At 40.0% G+C, this 27,650-nt stretch overlaps 1 protein-coding gene across 1 annotated transcript in view; it reads right to left on the reverse strand.

Moving 5' to 3' along the window:
- Positions 1-27,650, reverse strand: part of CAMK4 (calcium/calmodulin dependent protein kinase IV) — a 1,096,576-nt gene that overhangs the window by 63,704 nt on the left and 1,005,222 nt on the right. The gene's annotated exons all lie outside the window — the stretch shown is intronic.

Consider the following 27,650-nt stretch of genomic DNA (forward strand, 5'->3'; position numbering starts at 1 on the left):
CCTGCACAACAAAGTCCGTCTGCATAAATGGCACATGGAACGCAGCTAGCAGTTCCAATTGAGGGACTGCTGGGACTGAAGAGTCAGATAGGAGTGGTAGTGGAGCAGCCCAGTGGAAAAATAACACATTCAGTTTTGGAATGGTGAGAAGGCTACATGGTATGGGGCAACACGACTCCACAATAGTTGAAAAATTGAAGTTGTTTGAAAAAAAACTATTGATTTTCAAAAAAACTGCAGATGGAAATATTTTATTTGCAAAAAAATATTGAGATGGAACAAGTTCCACAGGAGTTGAGACTGTGGAAGTACCCTAGTGGAGCTGAAGGTAATGCTGACTTACTTAATGATTTACACAACCTTTTTGATCAAACAGGGTTACAAATTATGAGACTTATAGTAAAATATGACTCGGCTTCAGAAGAAATGTCTAAGGATCTAGATAGTTTAAATCAAACCATCCAAAATGACTTAGGCTTTGCACAACATCGATCTAGTTATAACAATATTTTCATTAACATTGACAATGTTTGCGGTGGTATATACACCCACAAAATGAATAAAATTAAAAGAGATCTGAACGAATATACCAAGCAGAAGGTATAACCATTTTCCTCAGGTTGCCATGACAACAGTAATGAAGGAGCCAATCGTGGTGTGGATCACCGAGAGGATGTGACATCACACATGCTCAAAATGCGGCAAGTACGTACTCACAGCAAATTTTTCCTAGCAATGAAAACTTTAGGCATTCTGAGAGGCTCCGTGAGAAGGATCAACAGTCTTGTTTTTTAGTAAACACTTATCGGGACTATGTTACACAAGGGGTGAGACTGAAAAACAACAGGAACCAGAGCCGGCAGTGGAAGAATTACTGGACATGGCTCTCGAAATGATGAATGCTGTAAGTATTGGCAAGTTCTTTCCCTTACTTGCGCACTTAAATGTCAACCAAACATCTTTGGTTGAATTGTTATTTGGTCATGATTCAAAGAGGTAAAATCAATGAGGAAGCAGTAGTATGCAATAAATTGAGAGATATACAGCATTACAGTGTTAACATGGACTGTAATTGCACAATGGATAGACTTTCACTTGGTAACGGAGATGTGGCAATGACATTTGATGGACTCAATTGTGATTCAGATGAGTTTTTAACATATGGTCGTGAACAATTTGATATTATTGAAAGCGTATTTGAACCTACTGTAATACAGAACACTAATAATGATTTTAAAGTGTATAACTATTCAACAAAGGAAATCAATATACAGCACGTTAACCTACTGGCTAAAGGATTTATTTATGTGTCATTTAGAAAAGCAAAAATTGATAATACATTAACAGATTTGAAGTGTTTTACTAGAAAGTTAAACTTAAAAGTTTGGTTTAACACTCAGAGTGATGGGCGGGTTGGGGAAGCTGGGTGTCTGAAAAGATCAAGTACCTTTAACCCACCACTGAACAACATTATCAAGTTGTATGAGCAGAAGTGTGAGAAAGACATTAGGAAGGCTGTGGGTGAAAAACCAAACAATGTTATGACTAATATGACTAAGGACGAGGAATGTTTATTAAGAGAATTGGCTGAGGATGGTACAATTCGTATCATGAAACCAGACAAAGGCAATGGGATGGTCATAATGAATAAAGCTGATTATCTTAATGCGATGAATGCCCTATTGATGGATGGGACCTATTCGGAACATTCCCTCAGTGAAATACATATAACATACAAAAAAAATGATTTGTTACTTGACAATATGTTATATCAAGGGCAGATTAGTGAGGATGAACATATATTCATGTGTAACAAGCACCTCATGGTACCTAATATATTTGGTATTCCCAAGGTCCATAAAAGGCTGAGGGACCCACAATTTTGGCCAATTGTGGATGGAATATGCTCCAAAACCTGTTTTATTAGTAAATACTTGGACAAAAAATTGCAAGTAGGTTTAACAGCCTTCCCATACATTAACAAGGACTCATGGCAATTTTTGGAAATGGTTGGTAGAATACGGTTAGATAATGAAGTTATAATGGTCACTAAAGATGTCATTAGTCTCTTCACTGCAATACCCCATGACAAAGGGCTACTTTGGTTGGAGGCCCAATTACAGAAAACTGGGGTATATGATCAGGATGACATTAATACATATGTAACATTAATGGAAGTGGTCTTACAAAACAACTACTTATATTTTGAAGAACAGTATTATAAGCAAAGTAAGGGGTGGCGATGGGGGCATCCTGCACCCCTGTCTTTGCAAATTATGTTATGTCCTTCTGGGAACAACTGTACATCATGCAACATGAATATTATTTCAATATTCTGTATTATACAAGGTTTTTGGATGGCCTTTTCATTATTTGGAAGGGCAATGAGCATGAACTGTGCCAATTTTATGATTATGCAAATAGTACCGTGAGTTTTTTAAAATTTACACCCAAACACAGTAAAACTAGTATATCATACTTGGATGTAAATCTAACCATTACTGATGAGAATAGTTTGGAGTCTGGAATATACAGAAAACCAACTTAGTCAAATTCATATCTAGAATTCACTAGTGCACATCCTTCTTTTCAAAAAAATTCGATAGTAAAGGGACAGTTGGTACAGGCTGCCAGGATGGTGAGCTCAGATACCACCTTCTTGGACAAAATTCAATTTATTTTGAATTTAATGCCAGAGGGTACACCCAGGAATTATTGGATGACATTAGTGAGGAGATTATACATAAGCGTAATAATGGCACATACAAGCCAATCTTGAACAATGTTATCAGTGCCAGTGATGGGGGTAATATTTTGGAGTTACATAACAAGATGGAAAATTTTAATATAGGCTTCATAACAACTTTTAATAAAGATGTATGGAAAGTTGTTGATACAATTTTTAACAACTGGGATATACTACAATTTGATCAAAATGTGGGACAAAAAGTAGGGAAGAGACCAAAAATAATATATAAAAAGATAGGTCCTTTAAAAACATTCTGGAAATGGGTAAACATAACACCGTGAATGTTAGCAACAGAAGTAAAGGGAATTTTAAATGCAAGAGGTGTAATTTTTGTCCACACATTCTTGAGACAGGTGACAAGTTTGTTCTGAATGGAAAAACTATAACGATTAATGGACATTATAATTGTAACACTCAGAACATCGTATATATTGCAAAATGCCAGGACTGTCCTGTATTTTATATAGGCAAAACTAGTAAGTATTTCAAAAATCATATAGGGGAGCACCTACTAAATATCAGGCATGGTAGGCAGACTAATGCATTAGCCAAACATTTGAATGAATGTAGGGACCATACTTTTAAATTTTTGGTAATTCAACACCTGCAAAAAGATCCACAGGGTAAAAGTTTGGATGTACATTTAGATGTGTGAACTAAGATGGCAACTGAGACTTGATGCCACCAAGTATCCAGGAATTAACACAGCCATTAGTATAACCGGTATTTTAAAATTAAAAAAACATTTTAGGTTGAACTTATACATGAATTTTTAAGAAGCAACATTTTCTATGAAATCACATTTTTTATTTATGAAATTTAATGTGGCATTAACTGGTGTGTATGTCAAATCTGATTTAAAAGCATATTCTTTTGATGTAAAATCTTTTTTGATGATTCTTTTTGAAGTGATTTTTTTTTAATTAATACTAATTATCAACCAGTGACAACTGAGTATTATAAAAGGCTGGGTTGGGGTTTTGAATTTTGTTCTGAGGAAGTCCCTTGTAACTTTAGGGGAAGAAAGCACGCAACGTGGATATTTGTTAATAAAGCTGTTTGTTTTCCTTCACTGTGGTTGCTCTGGTTCTAAAATTTCTGTTTATCTATACAATTGAAACTATTTATATTCTTCTACTTGAAACAGTAATTTGCATGTTTCTGGTTAGCATGCATAATGATAACAGTTGAAGTGACACTCATGCCATTCCATCTTCAGAATAAGTATTCCCGCTAGTGTGATGGTACGACATTACTATCAAGTGTCCATTGCCCTGATGAATTTAATCTTTTCTTCCTTATAAGTTATAAGTTTACCTTTAAAACGTTTGCTGTCATTCTTCTTCTTCATCTGTTGTAAAGTCTTGCACAGCACTTGCATGGTGCAGTCTGAATAGTCACCAGATATTTACATCGATGTCTTGAAGAGATTACACTCAAAGCACATTATCATGACACAAACAATTTTTGTAGTTAATGAAATAACTAGAGGCACTTATACCGTATTGTAATACATGAAGCTTACTACATTGCTCTATAACTATTCAGATTAAATTATTTATATTCCTTTACTTAAACTGTAGTTTACATAGTTGTTGCTGAAATACCAACATATAAAGTAAAAGCAGTAGCTGTACCATTCTTAATGTAAGGTGAATGTTCCAGTTAGTGCGATGGCATAACTTTACTATGTAGTACCCATTGTCCTAATGAGTATAGATCACTTCTTCTCTTCAGCTTTACCTTTAAGAAATTTGTTGACCCTAACCTTTCTCCATTATAGTGTCTTGCTTGACGTGAGCATGTGCTTGCTTTTGAAGTTTCACCTCTTTTTTGCTTCTCTGCCATTTTACACTGAAACAAATGAAAGTGTTTCATTACTGTACATGCTCTATTTCCTTTAGAAAAGTTTACTAGGCACCTCCTGCTGACTGTTGGACTCAGCCTCTGCCTTGAGTCCATTTCCTCTTTTCTGGCTTGCAGATATTTATAGCAACTTGTGGCTCTATGTAGGTTTTTAAACCCAAAGCATAAACTACCCTAAAGGTGACTGGGTACAGTAAGTTAAATCTTAACTTCATTTTATGATTGTTTCTGGTGTTAAGAGAATAATCATTGCCCACATATACTCTTGAGTAGACTACATTTAGGATTTGGCCCTTCTTCCAAAGTTTAGTTAGAATTTCCTCTTTCTGTTTATATTAAGTGAACTTTGGCACAATCAGCTAATGTTGTTGCCTTGCTCTTGTCCCAGGTGTGTTCACTCAACGTACCCTGTCAATATGGACATCCTACTGGGGAATGTCCATCCATTCACGGATATACTTTATAAGAAACAGACTACAGTCACTTTCTTCTGCCTTCTCTGGTATCAAGTAAAACCTCAGATTCTCTCTATGAGTATGATGATCTAGTTCAGGAAATTCAGCTTTTATCCCCTCATATTTAGATTCCTGCTTGACAACAGATATAATGTGATCCTCTGCTTTCCTTAGTGCCAGTATGCTATCAGAATGATTAGATAGGGTCTCTTCCACTTTTTGCAAGCTCCTGTTACTTGAGACAACATACTCAGGAATTGTCTCTATGGTCTTTACAATCTATTCACATATTTTATCTATTTTTACCTTGAGTTATTTGGGTTACTGTTCTGGAGAAGTCATTCCAAGCCTTCAGTCTGGTGGCTAAGACGTCCCTGTTAGAGAAACTTGTGCTTTATATCCCTTTACAGCTTTTTCTGCCACCAATCTCATTTTTAATTTTTTAGTAGACATCACCTTCTTTCTGGGCTGAAGTTCTGTTGTACGTTTAACATCAGCAGCCAGTATTGCGGTGCAGTTTATGAAGACTGCTTGCTTTTTAACTTAACAGTCTTAACATGCAGCTAAAAAGTGAGGCATAAATGTGTTTGTTTTCTTTTCTTTTTTTTTATAAACTAGAAACATCTTTATTGAGTTATCACTTATGACATAGACAAGCATACATTTATGTGTTGTCTCCTCTTACACTCCCTCACTAACTTTCTTCACAGAGCAGGGGCTGCGGTCACTACATCTGACCTTGATATTTCAGGAGCTCTGCTAGAAGGTCCTACACTTACAAGTTAACTGAAAATTTTCTCATTAATAGCCTGCAGACACTACATCTGGCTTTGATATTGTAGGAACTCTGCCACAAGGCCCTGAGAATTTTGTCATTCTTTAATAGCCTACGGTTACTACATCTGGCCTCAGTATTGCAGGAGCTCTGCTACAAGGCCCTACACCTACAAGTTAACTGAGAATTTTGTCTTTCTTTAATAGCCTGCACTTACTACATCTGACCTTGATATTGCAGGAGTTCTGCCACAAGGCCCTACACCCACAAGTTAACTGAGAATTTTGTCACTGTTTAGTAGTCTTTGGTCACTACATCTGACCTCAATATTACAGGAAATTTGCCATAAGGCCCTACACCTACAAGTAAACTGAGAATTTTGTCATTGTTTAATAGACTGCAGTCACTACATCTGACCTCAATGCTGCATGAGTTCTGTCACAAGGCCTTACACCTACAAGTTAACTGAGAATTGTGTCATTGTTTAATAGCCTGTGGTCATCACATCTGACCTCGATATTGCAGAAGCTCTGATACATGGCCCTACACCTACACGTTAACCGAGAATTTTGTCATATTTTAATAGCCTGTGGTAACCACATCTGACCTCAATATTACACCACAAGGCCCTACACCTATATATAAATATATATATATATATATATATATATATATATATGTGTGTGTGTGTGTGTGTGTGTGTGTGTGTGTATATATATGTGTGTGTGTGTGTGTGTGTGTGTGTGTGTGTGTGTGTGTGTGTGTATATATATATATATATATATATATATATATATATATATATATATATATATGAGTGTATGTGTGTGTGTATGTGTGTATATATATATATATATATATATATATATATATATATATATATATGTGTGTGTGTGTGTGTGTGTATATATTTATATATATATATATATATATATATATATATGTGTGTGTGTGTGTGTGTGTATATATATATATATATATATATATATATATATATATATATATATATATATGTGTGTGTGTGTGTGTGTGTGTGTGTGTATATTATACTGTCTTCCCATACTGGTTAAACTTCTATTCTCCTCCAACTTCTTGTTTCCTTCTTTATTGCTACTTTCCCATTACCTGATATCCTAATTGCACTTCAGCTCAAACCAAAACAAAATTAAGTACAAGAATCCTCTCCAAAACAAATATGCATAATTCCCCAGTATACTAAAATCCTTCTAGGAGGAGATATACACCCTAATCCTGGCCCCACTTCTGTATCCCAACATCAGCCAATCCCCAACCTTGGTGATGTAATTTTTCCTGCAATAAATTTTCGACGTATAAGAAATAAAACTGCTGAGCTACATGCCTGGATTACCCAACATAAACCTAATGTTCTTGCTATAACTGAAATTTGCTTTAAACCCTGAGTAAATGAATCAGAAGTTATACAACATGGCTATAATATCATCCGTAATGACTGTATAAAAAAGAAAGGTGATGGTATTGCTTTAATATTTTCCAGTACCTACCACATTTTCTCTGACAGCAAACCAAAAGCAAAATTCAGTTCAACACAGCTTCCTATTGTTTTCCTCACAATAAACAATTATAAACAAATATGTATTACTGTCCTTTATATCCCTCCTGGTGACAATACAGCTATACTGGAAGATATCCTATATTGGTTATCCATAACATTTCCACAAGAAAAAATATTACTAGGTGATGTGAATGTCAATTGATTGGACATAAACTCTAAGTTCCCTACATCTAACATGCACTTATATGGTTTCACACAACTAATTAATAGCCCCACTTATTATAGCAAGACATCAAATTCTCTATTAGACTGGATCCTAGTATCAGACCCTAGCAAATACTCCATCACAGGTACAATGTCAGACTCTCTCAGTGATCATCTCCTAATATACATGACTAGACATCTCATACATCCAGTTAAATAGCATATTTATAAAACACATAACCTTTCCAAGTTTAATCCAGAAATGTTCATTACTACACTATCATCTATTAAATGTAATTTCCTAAAAATCCTCCCCTTAGATAATGCTGTAATCGAATTCAATACAATTTTTCTAAATATCCTAAATTGCCTTGCACCTCCTAGACGAAAGTGACTGGAAACAAATAACGCAATTTTTCTATCCAAAAAGAGTAGAATGCTAATGCAGGATAGAGAAAAAGCAGGGAAAGAATGTCAAAAATATAAAACATCACAATATCTTGAAAACTTCAGAACGGTTCGCAATCATACTAAAAAGCAAATAAATGAAGACAAAAAATATACTATAATAACTGTCAGAATAATACTAAACACAACCCTAAAAATTGGACAGCCATTAAAGAAAGTCTTACACCCCAGCCAAAAATTCAACACAAACCTCTCTATCGAAAGCTCACCACTCAAAACTGCAATACAGTTCAACTCATTTTATACATAGTATAGCATCTCTAACCAAGGATTCCTCAACATCTAATCCTAACCCTGACAGCCATATATCACCACATCCACTTTCACATTCAAACCTGTCATCCTATATAAAACTACTCTTAAACAAACTCAAACTGTGGGCTCCTTCACCTGATGACCTTCCAAGTGAGTGCCTAAAACTAGCAGTCAGTAGCATTGCCTATCTTGCCTCAATTCGTATAAGTAGATCAATCCAGGAATCTCACATTTTCTCTCTCTGGAAAATGTCAGACATTATCCCCCTGCACAAAGGAAGGAATTCAACAGACATTAATAAGTTTAGACTTACAGCAATTTTATCTCCCCTTGCCAAAATACTTGAAAAAATGTATTCAAAAACAACTGCTAGACTATCTCCTGCAGAAAGAACTCCTACACAACATGGCTTCCATATGTCCTTGCTATAGTACTAGCACTACCCTTCCAACCTATATACTGTCATTAAAGCTAGAGATAATGGCAAAATATTCCCTTCCTTATTTCTAGACTTGTCTAAAGCCTTCAACACAGTTTGTCAGAGCAAACATCTTCAAATGTCCTCACTAGGACTCTCTCAGCCCACCCTTCTGTGGTTCAAAATTTACCTGTCCAATAGGTATCTGTCAGTAAAATGGCACTCCTTGCTCTCTCCTTACCTCCCAGTCACCACCAGTGTACCAGAAGGATCTGTCTTTCGCCCCTTCCTCTTTAACATTTTCACCAACACCCTCTATACTTCCACACAACAGGCCATCCTAATACAATATGCAGATGAGTCAACTCTCATTTACACATCTGACAACATGGTACACCTCCAAAAACCTACTCAGCAAACTTTAACAGCCACTAAAGCATGGCTTTGTAGCTCACAACTCATGCTCAACCCCAAAAAGACCAAACTACTGCTTTTTCCCCCATCCCTTTCTCATGAAAAAAATTTCAAATTCCTCTCTCTTGATAATACAACTGAAGTCACTTCTCATGGCTAACTATTTGGAGTAATAGTGGATGTTAATCTTATATTCGACCTGCATATACAAAACCGCATAATAAAAACTCATCATGGACACAACTAAAACAACACTCACAACTACTTATCTCCTCCCCACTCTTCTTTATATCACTCTCATCCTTACTAACCTCCAGGCTTCACAAAAATTTAAATTTGAACAATGCTATAACAAAGTTGCTAAATTTGCAGGACATAACCCTTTCAGAACTCATAGGATCATAGGATCATGGAATCATAGGAAGCTACTAGGCTATTGGCCCTGAGTCCCTTACAATCCTAGCCAAGAATTTAGCCCATGTTCCAACAAGTCAGAACCCAATGCCCCTATCCAACAGGGACACAGGCGGAATCCCAGGCATGTGTTTTCTGTTCCTCCATCCAGTTATCCAGGTTGTGCTTAAAAAGGGTTAATAAGGTACTCTGCTCAACATGGACAGGGAGTCTATAAGGGGGCATCTCTGGGAAACAAATCTGTCCCACCAACAAATCCTATTGATGACACAGACCAGGTTGAGGTTGCACATGCAGGTTATTCGAGTAGAGCTTGACCTGCAGATATGCAGCAGTCCCATCAAGGCAGGGTCTGAGATTGTTTTGTATGGCAGACAAAGGTCTCTTCTGAGGAGTCTGTATGAGACTGAGTAGAGGGATAGGGCTTTTAGCCTATCTCTGTAGGGTAGATGATTGAGGACCTGGATTCTCCTAGTGAGGAACCTCTGTGGTCTCTCCAGCTGCTGCATGTACTTTGTGAGGTACATGGTGAAAGGGGCATTGTACTCAGTAATGAGTCTTACAAGGGAAGAATACAGGGATTTTCAGACCTCCTTGAGATACCCTTACTAATGAGGTGGGCCATGCAGAAAGCTTTCCATACAATGGAGACAATATGGTGGTCAAAAGTCAGTTTGCTATCAACCTGGGTGCCCACATCCTTCACGGTTGATTGTGTGCTTATGACTTTGTTATTAATGTGATAATTTTTGGGGATGTCACTCTCCCCAAAGGGGATGATGATGCATTTTTTGGCATTCAGTTTGAAGCCACATTTCTGGCACCAGTCATTTATTTGGATGAGATCCTCTTGGAGGATATCCACATCACTAGATGAATTGATAACAGTGCCCAGCTTGCAGTCGTCTGCAAACTTGGTCAGCCATAGCCCACTGGTTTTGGCCTGCACCTCAGAAAATTATATCCCAAACAACAGAGGCCCCAAGACTGATCCCTGATTTACACCACTCATTATGGGTCTACTGCTTGAGGTGGCTTCCCCTATTTTGACTAGGTGGGTTTTGTCAGTGAGCCAGTTTGCTACCCATCTGGTTGCATATGGAATGATGTCTAGTTGAGAGACTTTATCTATTATACCTGAGTGGGGGATCATATTGAAGGCTTTGGACAGGTCAAGGTAGGCGGTGTGCACCATCTTCTCCTCGTCCATGGCTTTGATAACCGTCTCAAAGAAGTCGACCAAATTTAACAGGTATGACCTGCCATTGATGAAACCAAACTGTGTGGGATCGAGAGTTTGAAGATTGCCAATGTTCTTGTTAATGAGGTCCATAATAATCCGTTCCATGGCCTTGCAGATCAGGCTAATTAGGCTGATGGTCTCTAATTTCCTGGATCAGTGGACCTTTGTGCAAAGGGATGACAGTGCCTGTCCTCCACTTGACTGGGACAAAGCTGATACTCAGACTTTGGGTGAATAGGGTGCCTAATAGTACTGCAAGTTCCTGCCTGAGCTCATATAGGATGCAGCCTGGGATGTTATCGGGTCCCAAGGAGGCTGCATTTTATGCCTTTGAGAGGGCAGTGATTACTCGCTCCCTAGATATAAGGGGAGGGGGACAGTTGCTGGGATGTCCTGATTTACTGATGGTAAGGACAGAGAGATGAAGTTTTCACTGAATCTGTCTGTCAGCAGGTTGGCTATATCTATGGCGTTTGTGTATATGGTGTCCTTGACCACCAGTTTTGAGCAGATCTGAGTGCTTCCTTTGAGACTGCAGACATATGTGAAGAAGGCTTTATGATTGTCTTTAGTAGATGTGACCAGTTTGATCTCGAAGTTTGCTTTAGAGGATTTCACTAGTGCTCTTATTTGCTTGTTCAGGCTAAGGAGAGATTGCTACCAATTAGGCACCTGCTCCTTCTTGGTCCTGGACAGCATTTTTTTTCCTTTTATTATAGAGTTTATTTATTGCAGATGTCTACCAAACACGTTTACTCTTCCTTGAGGAGGATGATTTTGTCCTGTTGGGTATTTCTGATTCCATGCAGCTATATAAATGCTTGTATAGTACTTTGGTGTAGGTTTGGATATATGTGCCAGTTCCTATGGAGGGGAAGGTGGCTGTGAAGCTGTTTATACCTTCCTTCAGGAGGTTGTATTCAGCTTTGGAGATTTTGTTTGTTTGACCCTAGCTGGGAGGGGGCTTGTGGGAGATAGTGACTTTGTAAGTGACCGCTTTGTGGTCGGATCTTACCAGGGAGGATGACACTATAGGGATGCTGCTGTGGTTACTCATGTTGGCTAATACCAAGTCCAAGATATTATCATCTCTTGTGGGGGTGCTGACCAGCTGGTTCAAGGCATCTGCACAAATGAAATCAAGGAATCTCTGGGAATTTGTGTTTTGGTATGAATCTTGATAGATTCGAAGATGTCCAGATAGGTGGAGTGGGCATCTTGAGTCAAAATTGGGGGCCTATAGCTAGCTATGATTTGAATAGTGGTCTTGTCAATGGTTAGGTGCACCTGGAGTGTCTCCTGTGTGTCATAATGTTTGACCAGCCTGGAGGTCTGTATATCTTTAATATATATTGCAATGTCACCTCCTTTTGCTTTGCTGCCCACGGTTTGGGGTCTGAATGCATGATAGGATGAGTAACCTGGTATGGCTGGGGTGCTCCCCACAGCTTTGAACCAGGTTTCTGTGACTGCACAAATGTCAACATCTTCCAGGGTTAAGAATGCTTGCAATGAGTGCAGTTTCATGTTTAGACTCCTAGTGTTTAGCAGCATGACCTTTGATTTGCATTTTGATGAAATTTTCATGTTGGTAGTTTTGATCTCATGGCATTGCCTAAAAAAGGCACTATGTGGGAGGTAAGAGCCTTTGCCAGAAGCCTGACCCCCAAGGGAGACAGATGCAGGCCATCTCTGGCAAAGCATTGTGGTCTTTTAAACATGTCTTTCCAGGCTGTCAGGTACTGGATCCTTTGGAATGACACCAGAAACTAAGCCAATTGTTAAAGTCAATAATTTTCTGTTTGTATTGAGGCATCTTTCTAGGTGACAGTAGAATGCTGCTTAAGGCTAGGAACATACTTGACTAGGACACATATTCAGCGAGCTCGATCATGTCTCTATTCATACAGTCCAGGGAGGTACGTGTCAATGCCAACATGGACTGTGACAGTCATAACAGTACCTGTTGTTGAGAGACTTGAGTGCGTGCGTGATATGGTGGATTCTAGTACCTGACAAACAACTAACCATGACTTTTTCCTTATCCAGCCTGGTGAGGGGCACATCTGTGTGTCTCACAATGGAGTCTCCTATGACAAATATGTTGGGTTTATGTTTAGGCCTTAGTGGCTGTGAGACACAGGTGTGTGGGCTATGTGTGGTGTGTGGTGTGGTAGGCAGTGGAGTTCACATGTGTTTTTCCCTTGGAGGTCCCTTTTGTTTGGATATGTTTTTAATGAGGACCCCAACTGCAGGAAGAACTCCTATCCTCTACACAACACTCAAACTGAAAATCATAAATTGGTTAGAACTGCCACATCAACTAACCTATACACAGCTTCTTGCCACCTATAAAATTATCTAGCATCCATCTGCCTGTCCAGCACTAAAAAACATTCTACCCAACTATATTCCCAGATGATCATTGCAATCCAAAGACTCCTGTCTGTCTACAAACCTAGCAAATCTGTACTCCTTACCTGTATCCATTTCTTGCTCAAAACCAGGATAAACTATATTCCTAAATGTGAACATGTACCTTTTTATTCCTTATACCTCCTTACTCTCCCTTCATTACTCATGTCCTTACTGCTATCTAATTCTCTTCCCTGACATTCTCTCTAAATATGCCATAAGCCCGTTTTTTCCTCACTTCGTATTGCAATTTCTCTTTGTATTAGACTAACTTACCTTTAATTTCTCTACAAACTGTCAAAAATTTCTCTAAATATTAAATGATTGTCATATACCTTATATCAGTTCCTAACCAATATTTTTACATTATGCGTAATGTGTTATAATTATTGAAACTGCAGATGTTTTTGTATTTTATTTGATGACTGTAAAATTATTTTTATTAAAATGTTTTGTAATAATTTGGGGCTTTTCTGACTGGGCCTCTGCTGAAAATGGGCTTCTACCCATTCGGACTTTCCCGGTAATCAAGTGTCAATAAAATAAATAAATAATATAATGAAATATAAATGAAAACAAACCATAATGACATATTTTCAGTAATAAAAATTATACATCACTTCTAAAATTCTCTATAATCATTGTCAAACATTACATAGCTCACTTAATTTCCGCCTTCCCTTAAACCTCATTCCTCTTCCAAAACATTATTCTGCTTGTGTTGTTCCCACAACTCCCATATGTAATTTGTTCCTACCTTTTTCTAAATATCCCACTTTCTTCTATCACTGTCACAACAGTCACGACTTTTAGAAACGTTGGTTTAAATATTGATTTCCATTTTCTAGTAATGGCTTTTTTTGGCATCTACCAGAATTAAACTCAGCAAGGCTTTGGTATGTCTAGGAAATTCCAATTCTGTATCACAGCTCAAAAAAATAATTTCCTTAGTTACACCAATTTGCTCACCCAGTACTTCTGACAGAGTAGTCTGCAGTTAATTTTTAAGTCTGCCAACTCATTACACTCCCAAAAAGATGTCTCCCAAAAAATATGTTCCCAATTATCACTTTCTTCCCCATTACACATCCATTTGCAATCTGCCTGAGGAAACATTCTTTGGAGTCTGTTTAGGGTATAAAAAAGCTATGAGACTCTTCCAAGTAAAGATCTTAAATCTTCTAGACATTCCCAGGTGTGTGTGTGTGTGTGTGTGTGTGTGTGTGTGTGTGTGTGTGTGTGTGTGTCTGTGTGTCAGCTACTTGGAACAGGGACATGAAGCATTGGTTTCACAGAGAGGGTGGATATTTGGGAGCCAGACATATGTACTTCCATTTTTTCTTTGTGAATTGCTTATTCAGTCTCTTTTCCCAATCCTTTATAACTTCATCTGATTGATTCCTATAGTTATGCAATTTTTATATACTCTACTAATTATCCCTTTTTAACAGCAGCTTCTGTTCTACATTCTACTAAAAACTCCACCAATGCTGGTCTTTCACTTAGGATCTCCTTACTCCTTTCTGTTTGCCTATACTCTGATATCAATCATTGATAGGGATGGCAATCTCTAGCATGCAGTCTAAATGAATTATTGGCCTCTTCCCCTTTCTATTATCTTTCCCTCTCTAATTATTTCCTTCCAGTACCTTGGTTCATTTGCTAGTTTCCTAGAGTAAAATCCAGCCTCCTCTTGCCTATTCTCTGTACCTCTAATTGTAGTCATCTCTACTGGCAGAATATCATTCCTCCATTCACTTTTAGTCACATGCAAAGCATCTTTGTATAGATGGCAGAGAATTGGTGGTGTAATCTGGTTTCTCACTTTGTTGTGCCCATAAGCTTGGATGTACTTTATGAACTTAAAATTACAGAAGCTTGAGTGCACCATGCGATGACTCTAAACCTCAAGATGCACGCACTCAAGACTCTCCTCAGTATGGAGAAAATTGATGTCTGTGCAGTAACAGAAACCTGGTTCAAGGCTCCTGAGAGCACCCCAGCACTACCAGGTTATAATTCATACCATGCGTTTCGGCCCCAAAACTCGGACCGAAGCACAAAAGGAGGGGGAGTATCTATATTCATCAAAGATACCTACACCTCCAGGTTAGTGACACTGCACGAAGCATCGGAAACCATCCATGTGCAACTAACAGTGGGCAAAACTGCCTTTCAGTTTGTAGCCTGCTACAGAACACCCTCCCTATTACAGGAACCCCACTTGGCATTCCTGAGAACACTGGAGAATATGAAGGTCTCTCCAAACACTATATTATTGGGTGACTTCAACTACCCAAACATTGACTGGGAAAACTACACAAGCCCAAACACCCTCGCCCAACGGTTCCTTGAATTTATAAACTCTAACGCAATGGAACAACTGGTCAGCACTCCCACAAGAGAGAACAACATATTGGACCTGGTCATCACCAACATGGGGACTCTATGTTCCACACCAGAGGTAAACCCCTCATTGGTAAGATCAGACCATAAACAAATTTCCCTGGACATCCATATCTCGTCCCCACCCCCAGCCAAGGAAATCACTGTAAAGAATTTCTCAAAAGCCAACTTTGCACTTCTCAAGACTGAGGTGGAATCCTTCAAAGCCCCTGGGCCAGAGGATAATACAGCCCAATCCACAGAATCCTTTACAAATGCATTCTATGAGCACCTGCAGGAATGCATGGATCATGCTATCCCAAATAAAACCAAGACTCACTCCTCCAAAAACAGGTGACCAGTCTGGTGGACCCCAGCCATAAATAAGCTATACAACAGAAGGAAGAAGCTACTACATGACAGAGCAAAATCCCAAAAAGGGAAGGCATCTCTGATCAGTATTAGCAAGAAACTTCGATCCCTCATAAAATCATCAAAGGCCAGTTTCGAAAGAAAAATTGCCCTAGACATTAAAGATAATCACAAGGCCTTCTTTAGTTATGTCAGACACATGGGCAGAAACTCCCAGATATGCTCTGAATTGTTGCATAACGGTACAAAATATACCAAACCTACAGACATAGCCAACATCCTGGCAGACAGATTCAGCGCAAACGTCTCCCCCCCCCCCCCAAAGGAGCAAATGCCTATCCCAACTGAATGTAACCTCCCTGACATCACAGATGCACAGGTGAAAGCTGCCCTCTCCAAAGCAAAAAAACACAGCATCTATGGGACCGGACGGTGTCCCAGGCTGTGTCTTACATGAGCTCCAAGAAGAACTGAACCCTCACATTAAGTCACTGTTCAAACTTAGCCTTACTACAGGATATGTACCCAAAGAATGGCGTACAGCTACAGTGGTCCCACTCCACAAAGGTGGTGCCACAACTGACCCTGAAAACTATAAGCCTGACTAGTCTGGTCTGTAAAGCTATGGAGCGTATTATCATGGAACTCATAAACAAAGACATTGGAAGCCTCCAGACACTGGACCCTACCCAATTCGGCTTTGTTAAGGGCAGATCTTGCCTCTTAAACCTAGTTGATTTCTTTGAAACAGTTACTGAAGCCATAGATGAGGGCAAGGTAGTCCACACAGCCTACCTGGACCTCGCAAAAGCCTTCAACACAATACCCCACTCGGGCATCATAAATAAGCTTACCAGCTTAAATATCAACCCCTATATCACAAGATGGGTTGCAAACTGGCTCAGAGATAGAACCCACATGGTCAGAATCGCAGGTGCCATGTCCGAATCCAAACCAGTTACAAGTGGCATCCCACAGAGCTCAGTTCTGGGACCTCTCTTGTTCGGTATATACTTCTCTGAGGTTCAGGCTAACATGGGGGGATTATGGCTGACAAAGTTCGCAGATGACTGCAAACTGAGGGCCATAATCGAATCTCCAGCTGACACAAGCATCCTCCAAAAGGGTCTCACAGAGACGGATGCTTGGTGCCAGAGCCACGGCCTCAAGCTAAATGCTAAAAAGTGCATAGTCATCCCCTTTGGGAAAAACAAGGTGCCCACAAATTACCACATAGGTGGTAATCCATTAAGTATGGAAGAAGTAATTAGAGATTTGGGGACCAATGTAGATAGTAATCTCTCCTTTGATAATCACATTGCCAAAGTGGTTAGAAAGACCTTCTATATAGCCCACCTTATCACGAAAGGGTTCGCATCTAGATCAAGAGAGGTCATTGTGCCCCTCTACTTGTCACTCATCAGGCCCATAATTTAATACAATGCCCCTTTTGGGATGTACCTTACCCAACACCTGCAGCAACTGGAGAGACCCCAAAAGTACCTCACCAAGAGGATCATGGCTACAAACAGATGTCCTATGCAGCTCGACTAAAGAAACTCCAGCTCTACTCAGTTGCTTACCGCCTACTCAGAGGCGATCTATGCCCGATATACAAAGCCATGTCAAACCCAGAATTAATGGACATGCTCCACCTCAAAAAATCCAAGTCCCTTAGAGCTACACGCTCCAGGGACCTAAACCTCAGCACAAAAATAAATAGGACATGCTGGAGGGACAGATTTATTTCCCAGAGGCTCCCCTCACTCTGGAATAGAATCCCAATTCATGTTAGACATAGCCCCTCGCTGACCCTCTTCAAGCGAAATTTGGACGTTTGGATGGGAAATCGCAAATTCACCCCTGGGATCTCTCCTGTGTCCCTGCTAGACAGAGGCACAGTAAACTAATCTTAAAAGGATACCTTCTGTGACCTACTTTACAGAGGCACAGTAGGCTAATCTAATAGGGAGGCGGAAATCAAATACACTCTGGCTAGGCTTATAAATGCCCTAGGGCAGATAGCCTAGTATCTACCTATGAACCTATGAACCTCTCTGGGCCAGTGATCAAGGAGTCTCAATCCTCACCACTGACACCTGTGGGGAATGTTCACTTTCATAAAAATAAAAACATACAGTATTTCCAGATCCAGCTCTCTGCACCAAGTATAATTTCCCTTAAGAGCACACATGGAATGCAGTCAGCCCAGGGTCTGGGTTTCTTTATATCCCTCCAGGGCTCCAATAAGGCTTAATTCTAGCACAGCTACATAGTTAAGTCCTCAGCTAAGTCCTCAGCTGAGTGTCTATGCCAAGCCCTCCAGCACACTGTCTGCAAAACCAGTGCCTCATATCCCCGCTCCAAGCAGTTGATGCACACACACTGTGAGATTTGATTTTTCACACACACACACACACACACACACACACACACACACACACACACACACACACACACACACATGCAAAATAATCTTTTAAAGAGTGCAGATATAAAGGCAATTAAGCCTATGCAAGTTTGCGATATATTTTAGAGAAAATTTTATATGCCTAGTTAAAAGAAATGTTTCCTTACTTTGTATTTAGCACTGAAGTAAAAATTCCTGCTTCAGGGAGCATATAATGTAGGTATGCAAGTCATTTCAATATCTGCTGTTTCTGAATTAACTCATTGAATATTCTTTGAGAAGAAAGGCTAACCTAGATTACAAAAGCATTTTCTTCTTTCATTATGGGAAAGAAAGGGATGGTATAAACACGAGACTTGGCTCTGTTGCTAACTTGAAAATCAAAATGCAGTTCATGCTGAGAAATGCCATTAGTGTGAACAGGAAATCCAGTTCTGTGCCTGTAATAAATTAAATCTGTCTCTTTCTGACACTTTTCTTTCTTACTTACTAGAAAATCAGAGCATTTACATACTGTTTTAAAATTTATGCTATACACTGCATCATACACTCAATGCAGTCATTAATGAACTACAGCAGTCAATAATGATTTGGATTAATGTAAAATGTACCAAACAATAGATTATTGAAAAGGTCACAATTAAAGTAGCTTTCTTTTCCCAGATAAACATCACTATTGTTTTTGTCATGTCTCTCACTTACTTTGCAAATATCAAAATATGTTAAAAAAGAAATGGTGATGTAATCAGTAAGTCTGGTCATTTTGAATTTTGCAAACAGAATAACCTAGATTTATTTCCTCCTGCTTCTTTAAAGGAGAAGCAAAGCCTGCACATTTGTGACAGTCTCCTTAAACCTGTAACACTAAATAGCCTGCAGAGATTAAGAATACACAGACTGATTGCATACAAGCCAGTTTCCTGTCAAATGGTGTGTGATGATATGGGGTAGTGCCAGCATAGGCAGCTAGAGTTCTGTAAAGAATTATATATCCTTTGAGTATCAACTTGATTTATACAAGATGCTTGTGTTACAACTGTATTAGAACTGTGCAGCATTTGAATATCAAACTGAGTTGGACAGATGCGTATGTTACAAATGTATTAGAACTGTATGGCATTTGAAAATCAATTGTGTTTGTAAAGTCGCTAGTGTTAAAAATGTATCAACAATGGGTCCTGCTGGACAGAGAAGGAATATACATATGAGACCCTCACCAAGAATGATGCCACAATATGAATACAAGATGATCAATTTCAACAACTGGCTTAAGTATTGCTGTCATTCAAAGGGGATACAATGCCTGTCAGCCTGGGATGACATGCTCAACAAGCCACAATGCTTCACTAGGGACAGCTTGCACCTGTCACCCCTGGGCTTTCAGATATTGGCAAAGGCTCTTGCTACCCCCATAGTGCCTTTTTTAGGCAAGGCTCAAAAGACAAACCCACCTCTATAGGTATCACAAGGGATAAGAAACGAAGAGTAATGCTACTCAATGCCAGAAGTCTAAACCTCAAGATGCACGCACTCAAAACTCTCCTTATCATGGAGAACATCGATATCTGTGCAGTAACAGAAACCTGGTTCAAGGCTCCCGAGAGCACCCCAGCACTACCAGGTTATACCTCATACCATGCTTTTCAGCCCCAAAACTTGGACCGAACCACAAAAGGAGGGGGAGTATCAATATCCGTCAAAGATACCCACACCTCCAGGTTGGTGGCACAGCACGAAGCATTAGAGACTATCCATGTGCAACTAACAGTGGGTAAAACTGCCTTCCAGTTTATAGCCTGCTACAGACCACCCTCCCAAACCCAGGAAACCCACCCGGCCTTCCTGAGAACACTGGAAAATATGAAGGTCTCTCCAAACACCATTATATTGGGCGACTTCAACTACCCAAACATAGACTGGGAGCATTACTCTAGTTCCAAATCCCTAGCCCAAAGGTTCCTAGAATTTATAAACTCAAATGCTATGGAACAACTTGTTACCACTCCCACAAGAGGGGAAAACATACTGGACCTGATCATCACCAACATGGGGACTCTATGCTCCAGACCAGAAGTGTATCCTTCACTGGTAAGATCAGACCATAAACTAATCTCACTGAATATTCACATCCCGACCCCACCCCCTGCCCAGAAAACCACAGTGAAAAACTTCTCTAAAGCAAATTTCACACTCCTCAAAACCGAGGTGGAATCCTTCAAAGCCCCCAGGCCTGTGGAAAATACGGCCCAGACTGCAGAATCCTTTATAAACGCATTCTATGAACACCTTCAGGAATGCATGGATCATGCAATCCCAAATAAAACCGAGACCCAATCCTCCAAAGGCAGACGTCCTGTCTGGTGGACCCCAGCCATAAACAAACTATATAAGGGTTGGGAGGGTGGCCTAATGGTTAAGGTATTTGCCTTACAAACACAAGGTGCAGGGTTTGAGTCTCACAAGGGATAATTGGCTAAGCTTAAAATGGCTTGCAAGGGCAATTAGCTTAGTACTAATCTATGAACCTATGAACCTATGAACAATAGAAGTAGGAAGTTACTACATGACAGAGCAAAATCCCAAAAAGGGAAGGCATCTCTGATCAGTATTAGCAAAAAACTACGGGCACTCATAAAATCGTCTAAGGCCAGCTTCGAGAGACAAATTGCACAGGACACTAAGGATAATCACAAGGCTTTCTTTAGTTATGTTAGGAACCTGGGTGGGAATTCCCAGATATGCTCAGAATTAGTCCAAAATGACAAAAAATACACCGAACCCACAGACATTGCCAACATCCTAGCTGACAGGTTCAGCACAAACTCCCCATCCCTCCCCACCGAAAGGGCAAATATCTATCCCAGCAGAGTGCTGCCCCCCTGACATCTCAGATGCTCAGGTAAGAGCCGCCCTCTCCAAAGCAAAAAACACAGCATTAATGGGACCAGACGGTGTCCCGGGCTGCGTCCTACATGAACTCCAAGAAGAGCTAAACCCAAACATAAAACTACTGTTCAATCTCAGCCTTACTACAGGATATGTACCCAAAGAGTGGTGTACGGCAACAGTGGTCCCTCTCCACAAAGGTGGTGCCTCAATGGATCCTGGAAACTATCGCCCTATAAGCCTGACTAGCTTGGTCTGCAAAGCTATGGAAAGGATCATCATGGACCTCATAAATAAAGATATTGGGGACCTACAGACACTGGATCCTACCCAGTTTGGCTTTGTTAAGGGCAGATCCTGCCTCTTAAACCTGGTTGATTTCTTTGAAACAGTGACCAAGGCCATTGACGAGGGGAAGGTGGTCCACACAGCCTACCTGGACCTTGCAAAAGCCTTCGATACAATACCCCACTCAGGCATTATAGATAAGCTCACCAGCTTAAATATAAACCCCTATGTCACTAGATGGGTTGCAAACTGGCTCAAGGACAGAACCCACATGGTTAGAATTGCTGGAGCCATGTCAGACTCCAAACCAGTTACAAGTGGCGTCCCACAAGGCTCAGTCCTGGGACCTCTCTTGTTCAGTATATATTTCTCGGAGGACTGTGGCTGACTAAGTTCGCAGATGACTGCAAGCTGGGCACCATAATTGCCTCTCCAGCCGACACAAGCATCCTCCAAAAGGGCCTCATAGAAACAGACAACTGGTGCCAGAGCCATGGCCTCAAGCTAAACGCCAAAAAATGTATAGTGTATAGTCACCCCCTTTGGCAAAAACAAAGTGCCCATAAATTAACACATAGGTGGTAATCCATTAAGTACAGAAGAAGTAATTAGGGACCTGGGGACCCAAGTTGATAGCAATCTCTCATTTAGGTTCATAGGTTCATAGGTTTATACTAGGCTATCTGCCCTAAGGCATTTATAAGCCTAGCCCAAAGTTATGTGGCTTACGCCACCCCTTATGTTAGACATAATGTGCCCATTAGTTTGTTGTGCCTCTGTCCAGCAGTGACACAGAGATGATTCCCGGGGTAAACCTACGATCTCCCATCCACCGGTCAAGATTTCTCTTGAACAGAGCCAGCGAGGTGCTCTGCCTCACATGGACCGGGATTTTATTCCACAGCATGGGGAGTCTCTGGGTGATAAATCTATCCCTCCAGCACATCCTATTTATATCCGTGCTAAGGTTTAAGTCACTTGCTCTAGTGGTTCTGGTGGATTTGGATTTTTTGAGGTGGAGCATGTCCATTAATTCCGGGTTGGTCATGGCCTTGTATGTCAGGCACAGGTCACCTCTGAGCAGACGGTATGCAACTGAATAGAGTTGGAGTTTCTTCAGTCTGGCAGTATATGACAGGTTTTGGAGTCCCTTTATCCTTTTGGTGAGGAACTTTTGGTGTCTTTCCAATTGCTGCAGGTGTCAGGTGAGCTACATCCCGAATGGGGCATTGTACTCGATCATTGATCTGATAAGTGAGGAGTACAGGGGAACAATGACCTCACTTGATCTGGATGTGAATCCCTTCATGATCAGATGGGCAATGTAGAAGGTCTTTCGAACCACTTTAGCAACGTGAGTGTCAAACGAGAGGCCACTGTCAACCTGGGTACCCAGGTCCCTGATAACCTCTTCTGTGCTTAGTGGGTTGCCATCTATATGGTAGCTTGGGGTTACCTTGTTTTTCCCGAAGGGTATGACTATACACTTTTTTGCATTTAACTTCAGGCCATGGCTCTGGCACCAGCTATCAGTTTCCGTGAGACCCTCTGAAGGATGTCTGTGTCCGATGTACTATCCACTATGGCATCCAGTTTGCAGTCATCCGCAAACTTTGTCAGCCATAGTCCTCCTATGTTTGCCTGTACTTCTGAGAAGTAGATGCCGAACAATAGGGGGCCAAGGACTGAGCCCTGTGGGACACCACTTGTAACCGGCTTGGAGTCTGGCATGGCTCCAGCAACTCTAACCCTGTGGGTTCTGTCCTTTAGCCAGTTCGCAACCCATCTTGTGACATATGGGTTTACATTTAAGCTGGTAAGTTTCTCTATGATACCCGAGTGGGGTATTGTGTCGAAAGCTTTTGCAAGGTCAAGGTAGGCTGTATGGACTGCCTTTCCCTCATCAATGGCCTTGGTAACTGTTTCGAAGAAGTCGACCAAGTTCAAAAGGCAAGATCTGCCCTTGACAAAGCCAAACTGGGTTGGGTCCAAGGTCTGCAAGTCCCCTATGTCCTTGTTTATGAGTTCCATTATTTGACAACCATGTGGCCAAATTGGTTAGAAGAACATTTTATATAGCCCACCTAATCATGAAGGGATTCACATCTAGATCAGGGGAGGTCATCATGCCTCTTTACTCATCCCTCATCAGGCCCATAATTGAGTACAATGCCCCTTTTGGGATGTACCTTACCAGACACCTGCAGCAACTGGAAAGACCCCAAAAGTACCTCACCAAGAGGATCAAAGGGCTCAAACAGATGCCATATGCTGCCCGGTTAAAGAAACTCCAGCTCTACTCAGTGGCATACCACCTGCTCAGAGGCAATCTGTGCCTGACGTATAAAGCCATGTCCAACCCGGAATTAATGGACATGCTACACCTCAGAAAATCCAAATCCCATTGAGCTACGCGCTCGAGAGACTTGAACCTCAGCACTGAAATAAATAGGACATGCTGGAGGGAAAGATTCATAACCCAGAGGCTCCCTTCACTCTGGAATAAAATCTCAGTCCAGGTTAGGCAGAGTCCCTCATTGACTCTCTTCAAGAGGAATCTTGATGAGTGGATGGGAGATCGTAGATTTACCCTGGGTATCACTTCTGTGTCACTGTTAGACAGAGGCACAGTATACTAACCTCGAAAAAGGGCATAGCAAAATTAATTTAAAATGGGTGGCGAAAGCCAAACATACTCTGGCTAGGCTTATAAATGCCCTAGGGCAGATAGCCTAGTATGAACCTATGAACCTATGAACCTATAAGTATATATATTAGCAAAGGACACTGGAAGAGAAGGGGTTAAACAGCTAGCTTACTTCTTACTTTAAGGAAAATAATGGTAAATGGCCCACCTGTTGGGCCATGGAAGTGCTTAACTCACAGCTCTGAATAAGACTGGAGACAGCATGTCTGGAATAAGCCTTTGTTCATTAGCTGAGTAAAAAGAGGGGAAGCCCCAGACACTGCCATAAACATTAGCAAAACTTTAGATATGCATCTTGCCATATCTATGCTAACATCATGTCTCAAGCTTCAAAGGGCAATAGTGAGAAAACCTAGAATCAGGTGACCAGATGAGGTCATTCTGCCAGCCACCTTGGACATTTTAGATATTACAAAAAGAAATCTCTCAGTATTGAGTATTCTGTCTTGGGCCTGACAACAAGAAAGACCATTCACCACAACATCTACCTTGTTCTATTAAGTAAGTAGGGAATAGTAATTCTCCTAGATTCAGTCAGGAAAATATAGTGAAGCTTAGTTCAGATATTGTTTTTCCTTTATTTTTCTGAGTCTGTCCATCAATATTATTTTTAATATTTCCTGTGATTTGAACTCTGTGGTCTACTGTAAATATATATTCAGTATTTACATGTTCTTTTATTATTATTAAATATATTTAAAACTTTTATTGTGGCTGGTCCTTATAGAAAGTATTTAACTTTTGAGAGTGTTTATATTTATTTGGTGACACTGTGTGGGTTTTTCCTGAAGGCTTAGCTGTCTTGGTCAACTATTACCATTTGTATTAGTATTAATATTACACAGTATAATTGTACACCCTTTGTTAAGGGCCTTAGAGTAACTGCTTGTGGAGTGTCTGGTGGCAGTGATAACTCCCTTATACTCTGGGCAGAAGGGGGCACAGCAGGTAAATCTGCGCCGGCCTTTCCCAGGTGTGTGTGTGTGTGTGTGTGTGTGTGTGTGTGTGTGTTTGTCCTTTTAAAATATTTTGCTCTCTAACTGAAAACGTGACCTATTTTATATCACCATAACACTCAACTATCCAGATTTTCACAGATTTTCATGATGTTTAGCTAATATTTTGGTCTGTTCCTCAAAAAATCTGTGGTTTCTGGCAAATCATTGAGGAATGATGTCACTAAATAATGACAATCATTTGAGTTTGAGACTTCACATCCTTCAAATGCATGCTAAACCAAATATGTTATTCTAGCAACTAAGTTTGCAAGATCAATATTTAAAATCTGTTCCTGATTTTGGGCCTTTGTACCCCGATTATTTCTGGCTTTTTCCAAATGTTTTGTGCAAAGAGGCTGACAGGTATGTTCATCAATTTGTTTTAAGATGTTTGAAATACCAGACATTCTAATGTTTTCTTCCTTATCTTTGATTTCAAAGTTTTCCAGCTTGCAATCAGAGACCTAGGTAAACTATTAGGCACCTTGTGCATTTCCCAATCTATAAGTTAAGAAGTAAAATAAAAAAGGACTTCAGAAAAGAGTCAGAGTTAAGGAAAAAAATCTCTTCTACTTTGAAAACTGTATCATACTACTTGGTACAAATGTAACAAGTAGCTTGCTACAGCTAAATGTCACATTCAAAGCATTGAAGCGTTTCAGTCCTTTCCACAAATGTAGTATCAGCATTCATTTTTGAATGTCGATACTGGACTACCACTCGATCAGCATCTGCCTATCATGCCCCCTAACACATTGGCCCGAGGGCAGGTTCCCCCTTCACCATACCCATGCTACACCTCTACTGGCAGTAGTCACATGCATGGATGATGCAATCATATTCAAATAATGTGATAAATTAACAAGAAAAGCCTCTGTGTCTGTGGAATGTCCAGACATAGCATGAGAAAACAGAATGCTAATACTCACTCTTGGTAGAGCTCTAGCAAATTGCCATTGATGGTGTTGGATTCTGTAGTGGAAACCATTTCTTCACAAGTGACAGCAGCATAGTTGGGAAACAGGTTGTACAAATAAACAAAGTGACAGAACTCAAGAATTAATGAACATATGTAAGCAATTCTTCCAAGTGTGTGCAATGGAGTTTAATACAGCTAATGAGGGAAACCAAACTGAAGCTATGTTAATTTCTTCTGCAGTACCCATTTGGTGGAGGGTGATCTTTGGTGGTCTAGTACACAGCTCTCTTTTACAATGAATTCTAGAAGTGATTTATTTGTGGGAAGCAGGGAGGGTCCAGATATAGGCCACTTGTTCTATAATGTTGAAAGGCTTTGTGTATGCAGTGGTCATGTTATTTGTCTGTTATTATTTCTAGCAGTAGGTTCTTGCTGTGCTTTTGAGTAGTATACCACAATCCTATAGAAAACAGGAGGAATTGTGTGCTATTTGTCAAGCAAATGTAATGGCAACATCATCCCAGACTTTTGGTGAAATCTACCTGCTTTTCAGGAGACTTTGTACCCATTTTCCATATCTGCAAGTTGAGGGGTATGTTTAAAGATTAGGTTTTGAGGTCAAGCTTTAACTTCAAGACCTGCTGAATAAACATTAGTTGCACTAAGTTAGTTGTTGCATTACACTGTAGTTTGACATGCTCAGAGAAATGGACCTCACTGAGCTGCACTGGTTTGTAGGTGGAGCTCAACACCAAGCATTTCTGCAATCCCATTTGCAGACAAGATGGTGGAGAACAAATGAAAAGTCTTTTATGCCATTTAGCTATACCAACATTTTAAATGCTTCCAAAGTAAACTGTGGGTCACAGTCATTGACAATATGTTCTGGTAGGCTAGTCCTTGCAAAGAAGGTCACGGCAAGCAAGCATCCCATAAGCCATGGTATACACTATTTAAAATTATTTATTTTTTGTGAAAGAGATGTGCTAGCATCTCTATTATTCATAAAAATACCAACTCATATCAAACATCAAAGAATCCAGAGAGAGCCTCTTGCAATAACTCCCAACCTGTTCTACACTCCTGGCTGAATACTCAGCTAGTTTTCATTTCACTGACATTTCAGTTAAAGACACTAACAATCTTTAAAAAAATGAATTACTGTTATTCTAAATGTTTACCACTACCCCTGTCTTTCTTAGAACAGCTGAGATATTTGCCAAGCCTCCTGCCTTCGTATACAAATTCTACCCCCACTCCTAAATTATTCCATCTTTATTCCTTTTCACAAAATAGTATCACTGCAAACTACGGAGGACTATCATTATATACCTACTCTTTGCACACTTGCAAAAACCTTACAAGAAGTGTACAGGCAAGTACTCAAGCATTTAAATATGGTCTGCTATGTGCTAATTTGCATGGATTCAGAAATGCCTTTAGCATCTACAGTAACATCAGTAATAATCTTGTAA

The sequence above is a fragment of the Protopterus annectens genome, chromosome 2.part2 (assembly GCF_019279795.1).
Source record: "Protopterus annectens isolate FY-2018-M chromosome 2.part2, PAN1.0, whole genome shotgun sequence".
NCBI lineage: Eukaryota > Metazoa > Chordata > Ceratodontiformes > Protopteridae > Protopterus > Protopterus annectens.